The sequence below is a fragment of the Thamnophis sirtalis genome, unplaced genomic scaffold (assembly GCF_051295495.1).
Source record: "Thamnophis sirtalis isolate CommonGarterSnake01/CBP01778 unplaced genomic scaffold, rThaSir2_p1.2 scaffold_10, whole genome shotgun sequence".
Classification (NCBI taxonomy): Eukaryota; Metazoa; Chordata; class Lepidosauria; order Squamata; family Natricidae; genus Thamnophis; species Thamnophis sirtalis.
Genome location: NW_028261390.1, coordinates 27,921,390 through 27,929,090, shown reverse-complemented (window position 1 = coordinate 27,929,090; position 7,701 = coordinate 27,921,390).

Below are 7,701 nucleotides of genomic sequence, written 5' to 3'. Positions count from 1 at the left end.
TGCCAAGAAGATTCCACAACCAACTGGAACCTGAGGGCAAAGATAAACCCCCAAGTGGCTTCAAGAGCTCTCACAGAGTGCTAATGAACCAGATGAGTGCAAAAAATAATAATACAATCCTTCCCCCCACTATCCGGTCAGAATTTATCTTTCCATCCCCCACTACCCAGTCTCTTCCATCCCTTCCCCCCATCATAACTGATGAACTTTATTGGATGAGAAACAAAACATTTTGTTCTTCTTCAAGGAAAAAAAACAGACCAGTTGCCTTTTGAAAAGCACTTTTGAGACATTTTTTTGGATAGTTATTTTTTCCTTTGCTCACTTTAATTCTTTATCTGTGGAAATTAGGACATATCCATACAATATAAGATCATCCACGGGTAAACAAATCCATAGACAAAAAATGTTCCTAATGAGCATATAACCCCTATGCATTTTCATAGAAAATGGCATGCTATGAGAGAGCTACAGGCAAGTTGAAAGCTTTCCTTTCCAAATTTGGAAGAAGAGAATATGCTGTATTAAAGATCAAATGTTTTATTTTTAAAATGTTTAAACAAAGAATGACCTGCCTTGAAGTTGTTTAGAAGCACAGATTGATCCCACCACCACTCTATAAATGCTTCACATAAATGTCACTGTTCATAAAGTCAATCTACATACATGGAAAATCAGTTTATCAACAGCTATCCTGAGGCTATTTGAGGGTAATCACTATCAGCCTTGCAGTAAAGCAGCAAAGATATACTTTGGAGACATAAAAATTAATAGGTCTGTAAGAAATATGCATACAATATAAGCATTTCAATATTTTAGAAAATGTATAAAATACAGTAAGTGCATTTTGTATTTTTAAGTAGTTATTTCACAGTTAAATAATCATCTAAATGGGAAAAAGATGACATGATAAGTGAAAGTTATCCTAGAATTACTTTCTCTCATATACTGGTTTGCAGTTGGTGAGGAAGGATTACTCTGAGGAAACATTCAATTTACACTAGAATAAAATCTTACAATAACAGGATTGGCAGGGATCTTGGAGGTTTTCTAATCCAACAAGGCAGGATATCTTATTTCATCCTGGACAAATGACTTTTTTGGGAAAATCTTCAGGGATGGAACCCAAGCGGTTCCATTTGTTCATTGTTCTCACTGTCAGGAAAATTCTCCTTAGTTCCAGTTTGGATCTCGCTTTAACACATTTCCATTCATTGCTGCTTGTCCTGCCCTCAGGTGCTCTGGAGAATAAATCATCCCCCTCTTCTATGTGACAGCCCCTCAAGTACTGAAAGACAGCTCTTATGGCACCCCAAATAATTTTCTTCATTAGGCTAGACATACCTAGTTCCCTTAACTACATATAGTTTAACCTCCAGATCCCTTATGATTTTTGTTGCTCTTCTCTGCACTCTTTCTAGAATCTCAGCATCTTTTCTGTTTCATGACCAGAACTGGATGCAGTATTCCACATGTGGTCTCATTAGTGCAGTAGAGAGCAGTACAATCACTCATGATCTTGATGCCATTCCTCTATTGATGCAGCTTAGAATTGCATTGGCCTTTTTGGATGCTACAGCATACTGATGGCTTATATTTAAATGATGGTCCACAAGACACCTAGATCCCTCTCACAGTTACTACTGTTGAACCATATGCTACCTCATCTATACTTGTGCATTTGGTTTTTCTTGCTTTAGTGTAGGACCTTATTGTTCTCACCACTGAATTGCATCTTGTTGGATAGGGTTCATTGCTCAGTCAACCAGAGCTCCTTCTCCTGAACTTTTCAAATATTCAGATATTCCTACAATGTATGGAATGATCTTGATGCCATTTCTCTATTGACATATCTTAGGATTGCATTGGCTTTTTTGGATGCTACAGGACACTGATGATATACTTAAATGATGGCCCACAAGATACCTAGATCCCTCTCACAGTTACTACTGTTGAGCCACATGCTACCTCATCTATACATGTGCATTTGATTTTTCTTGCCTAAATGTAGGATCTTATTTTTCTCACCACTGAACTGCATCTTGTTGGATAGAATTCATTGGTCAGTCAACCAGAGCTCTTTCTTCTGAACCTTTCAGATATTCAGACATTCCTGCAATGTATGAAATGACTATGTTGCTACATTTGTTGTTCTCTTCTTCTCGTCTACAATGACAGCATTGGCAATGTTGCTACAACAAACGTAGCAGTGTAGTCATTCTATATATTGCAAGAATATATGAAAAGCCTAGGAGAATTTTTACAACATACTTGTACACTTTAAACCCAAGAATGCACTAAGACAGAAGCTTGTCCAAACCAAGGATAAAACACCCAGACAAAAACTGAGCAATGTGATATATATAATGCAATGCTGTGAGATGTGCAGATCTGTACATTGGTAAAACAAAACAACTACTTCACAAGCACATGGCACAACATAGGTAATCAAACTCATCAGGATAAGATTCAGTTGTCCATCTGCATCTGAAAGACAAAGATCACTTTTTTGAAGACAGCAAAGTCCACATTTTGGATCATTGGTTTGAAAGAGGTGTAAAAGAGGCCATTTATTTTAACATTGAGCAGCCCTCTCTCAAGAGACAGGGAGGGATAAGACACCAATCTCCAGTCTACAAACTGAAGTTTTGCAACAGTACCAAGAGGGTTCCACAACCAACTGCACCAGAGTGAGCTGCAAATCAAATGGTGTCCACAACCTTCAAAAGCAGCTTTTTATGGGACTCTGGGAAGCAATAGCAAACTGAAGACAGCTCTGCTGAGAATGGAGCAGACGACTATGGTGAAACAAGGAGATAGTGAATTGATTGTCTTCTTAAACTTCCCCTCTGGATAAAGAGAGGACTTGGGATCATATACAAGCATTCCGTATAGCAGCTCCCCACAAGGAGATTTTAAAACAGAGATTGTAAAACGATTTAGAGCTCTAGGAGCCAAAGGGTTGCTGTCTTTGCCAGTTGTCACTTTTCCAGAGTCACAATCAATCATTAGGTTTACATGGTCAATCATTTTTGCAAATTACTTCAAATTCTGAGGAATCTGACTATAAGAGATTATAAGAAATCTTGTAGAAAACACTGTTGATTAGTAAAAAAAAACATGTTAGGAAGGAACTTTGAACATTGGACACTAGAAGGAACAAGAAAGAATTAAAGATTATAATTAAAGGAAGAGACCTACTAATGGAATGGAGCAAAGTATTCTATCTTTGAAGAATTCAAGGATATTTAAGAATGATTCAACCAGCAATTACTCTTAAGATTCTCTGCTGTCATAAAAAGGAATTTTAAAAAAGTTACAGAACAGGAAGAGGTTCTGTTGGACAAGACTGAGATTGATGCTGATTCAAATGTGGATTTAAAAATGAGAGTTATAATGATATGGAAAAAGATCTGAAGTACATTAGATTTACAAATAAAACTGGCTGTCTCAATAATTAAATGGGATATACAAATAAAAACCAAAGAAGTGACTTGGATAAGTTTCTTATTATGGATTTACAAAAAAGAAGTGTTAAAAGTTTTGAAGTTCTCTGTAACTTTCAATTACAGCATGCAGTTTGCACATGAATTGAGATCTCTATAAATATTTTTGATCCCTGATTATATATGACTGCTCATGAAACTAGGTTTTATTCTCATTCACTAATACCAGATACAAGCAAAAACTGTTTTCTTGGACAGCCTGGTGATAAATCATATTTGCCGTAATGATTTGAAAAGGAAAATATGGTCACTGAGCAAATAGAGAAGGACAAATAATTCTGAGTAGTGAAAAATGGTATGATCAAAATTGTGATAGGAGTATAAAGTTGCTTCTGAGCTAAGAAGTAAGTTTTAATATTGTTGAAGACTGATGGCTGTTGGTTGGATCATCACTTAGTTTTGGTTAAATATCTTACCTGCGATGTCAATTTGCTAATAAAAATATTACTAAAACAAAAAAAAATAATCCTAAATATTGATGTGATGAATATTAGAATCAATGGTTAGAAGTATGGTCATAAATTAATCATCAACATTATTGTTGAACATTTCTTTTGGGCAAGTTATGTCTGCATATAGGATTAATGAATAAGATCTGAATAGAAAGGAATAAAATGAGAGTTTTGGAACTGAAAGAAATGGAAGCAGTGTCTAGGCACCCTTTGGATGCAAATATTACAACAGCAGTCTATGCGTATACTGTAGTGCTCTGTCCTCAAATATGCCAGATAGACAGTATGTAGAATTGGGTCAGGAACTTTTCATAGCAGCATTCATTGAACAATATTGGCAATATACACTGAACTGAATTCACAGGTTTCAGAACTTTTTTATCTTTTGCTATTCATTTATTCTGGAATATATCTTTAGAACAGGAATTAGTTTCAAACAATTTAGAGTGTCAAACTCACTTTGGCAAGGTGCTCGGGCCCCACAGGCGCCCCAACCCAAGAGATTTTGAATTGTCCATGCCCACCCCAACCCCTGAGGTCAAACAGAACCCTGATATGGCCCTCAATGAAATCAAGTTTGACACCCCTGATTTAGATGATGAACAGTAAGTAGACACGTACACTAATATTATTATTTTATTGTTTTTCTTCATGGTGATGCTTCATATCCCCATTTTGATTTTTTCTGTGAAGCAAAAAAAATTGTTGAATTTTAATAGTGCAAAATAATACATATATGTCATTTCAGAGTAAGTCTGACTGTAATCCATGGGACTTTGCCTGGGTAGGAGGACACAGCATAGATCAATGTTGTGCAATATAAAAATTTTCAAGAAACCATGCTGATGGATGCTTTAGTATCAAGATATTGTAAATGTAAGAAATTGTAAGTTGGAGAAGCAAGCTTCTTGTGTATCACAAAAAATGATTTCTCATTATAATTTTTGGAAAGCATGTCTTTGTTAAGAATCTATTTATTGCAAATAATAGAAATCTATGTAGTACACATGTAAATACTTAAACTTTTTATGGAATCAGAAAGGAGCCTATAGATTTTTATAACCTGTGCAGTTTATATTAGTATTATTGAAAAATATGCATGAGGAGTATGTTTAATATTTATATCCTTCTCAGAGCATTTAGTTTAGATTAGTTCAGAGTTTTCCAAGAACTGCAATCTGCCAGGACATATTTTTGAAGTAATAAATCTGGTCCTGTTCCACTTAGGTGTTTTACTAGTGTATACTTTTCTTCAATCATTGTTTCCTAAGTTATTGTAAGATTTGGGATAATTTGGCCATATTATTTCCTCATAATACATCCTGGAAGAAGAAAAAGCAAAATATTAAGGTTATTAGACTCTGCAAATTATATAAAATCCTTGTCAGAAGACTATTTATTCTAACTGTTTTTCAATACAGTTATGCTGTGCTAGGGATTGTTAATCATTGAGATCACATGGAAAAGGTCCATACAGTGGTTACTTTATATGCCACTCTAATTGGTAGAGTGGTGATATGAGCACATGTCATTCCAACAATATGGACAGGAAGATATGAAATTTGATTCTGATGCCAAATGGAAATGTTGGAACAGCAAAAATACATCTAAATATGAAAGCTGGTAAGAAGGATGATTATTTTATTTTATTCCTACTGGTTAAATTGCAGCATAATATAGCTCTTTAGCCCATCATCATAATTTGAAAAACAAATTAAATTTAAAAGAGGAACAAACACAACAAGTGTAATTTATACAGATTTTCTAGAACATTATATTGTGTTTAAAATTTCATATATTGTGATGCATATAATGTAGTTTTGAGCTAGAATTTTATTAACTTACACTAAAATATTTAGAAATTAGGTCCCTGCAACATGAAACATTTCTTTCTATTAATAGAACTATGGTTCTTCTTCTGTATTAATTACAGACTTACTTGTTGAGATAGGCAGCTATAGAAATCAAAGAAATAAATTTAAAAGAACTAAAAATAATTTTTACTATTACCATGATCTTATGCAACTTGTAGAAATGAAATTCTTAGCTAATGACAAAGAACTAGTGGAGTGACAAAGATTAGGACCACAAGTCAAAATAAGGAAGAAAATGGTAAGTGAGTCCACCCTAGACGAGTTCAAATCACCAGGAACAGATGGATTACATCCCAAGGTTCAAAAGCAACTATCAGATGTGATCGGGAAAGCACTGAATTATATCTTTCAAAGATCCTGGGGCACCGGGGAACTGCTAGAGGACTGGAAAAGAGCTGATGTAGTTCCCATCTTCAAAAAGGTGGGGGGAAATAGATCCAAGAAACTAAGACTGATCTCAATACCAGAGAAGATTCTGGAAAAGATAATCAAACAATGAATCAGCGAACACTTAGAAGCAAACAAAGTTATAAGCAAAAGCCAACATGTGTTTGAAAACAGATCATGTCAGACAAATCTTATTGCATTCTTTGACAAAGTGACAAAATTAGTAGACCAGTTGAATGTTGTCAACGTAATTTACTTGGACTTCAGTAAGTCTTTTGATAAAGTGGACCATAACCTAGTATTTGATAAGATAGATGGATTCGTAACTGACTGACCAACCTCAGTCAACATGTAGTCCTCAATGGAACTGCATCTACATGGAAGGAAGTATGCAGTGGGGTACCCCAAGGTGCCCAGTTTTCGGTCCAGTACTCCATCAATGATTTGGATAAGGGGATAAATGGGAACTCATCAAATTTGCAGATGACACCAAGCTATCAGGAATAGCCAACACTCCAGAAGATAGGCATAATATACAGAAGGATCTTGATAAGACTTGAACAATGGGCACTATCTAGCAAAATGAAACTCAATTATGAAAAAAATAAGGCTCTACATTTAGGTAAGAAAAATAAAATGCACAGGTACAGTATATGTAGTATCTCACTCAATAGTAGTAACTGTGAGAGGGATCTTGGAGTCCTAGTGGACAATCATTTAAATATGACCAGCAGTATACTGCAGCTGCCAAAAAAGCCAAGGTAGTTCTGGGCTGCATGAACAGAGGGATAGAATCAAGATCACATGAAGTGTTAATACCACTTTATAATGCCTTGGTAAGGCCACACGTGGAATACTGCATCCAGTTTTGATCGCATGATTTAAAAAAGATGTTAAGACTCTAGAAAGAATGCACAGAAGAACAACAAACAAGATTAGGGGACTGGAAGTTAAAACATATAAAGAATGGTTGCTGGAATTGGGTATGCCTAGTTTGATTAAAAGAAGGACAAGGGATGACAGGATAGCAGTGCTCCAATATCTCAGGAGCTGCCACAAAAAAAGAGGGAGTCAAGCTATTCTCCAAAGCACCTGAGGGCAGGACAAGAAGCAATAGGTGGGAACTAATCAGGGAGAGAAGTAACTTAGAACTAAGGAGAAATTTCCTGACAGTTAGAACAATTAATTAGTGGAACAACTTGCCTCCAGAAGTTGTAAATGCTGCAACACTGAAAGTTTTAAAGAAAAGATTGGATAATCATTTGTCTGAAATGGTATAGGGTTTCCTGCATAAGCAGGAGCTTGGTCTCCAAGGTCCCTTCTAACTCTGTAATTCTACTCTATTCTTCTATTCACCTTAGCCCGAAACTTGGGAGGACAGCCAACTCTTTAAGGCCTTCCGGAATGCCAGCAAATGGTAGCCACACAAGTTTTCCCACAGGGTAGATGCCTTAATTGTTTTAAATTAACCTAAAATTAGAA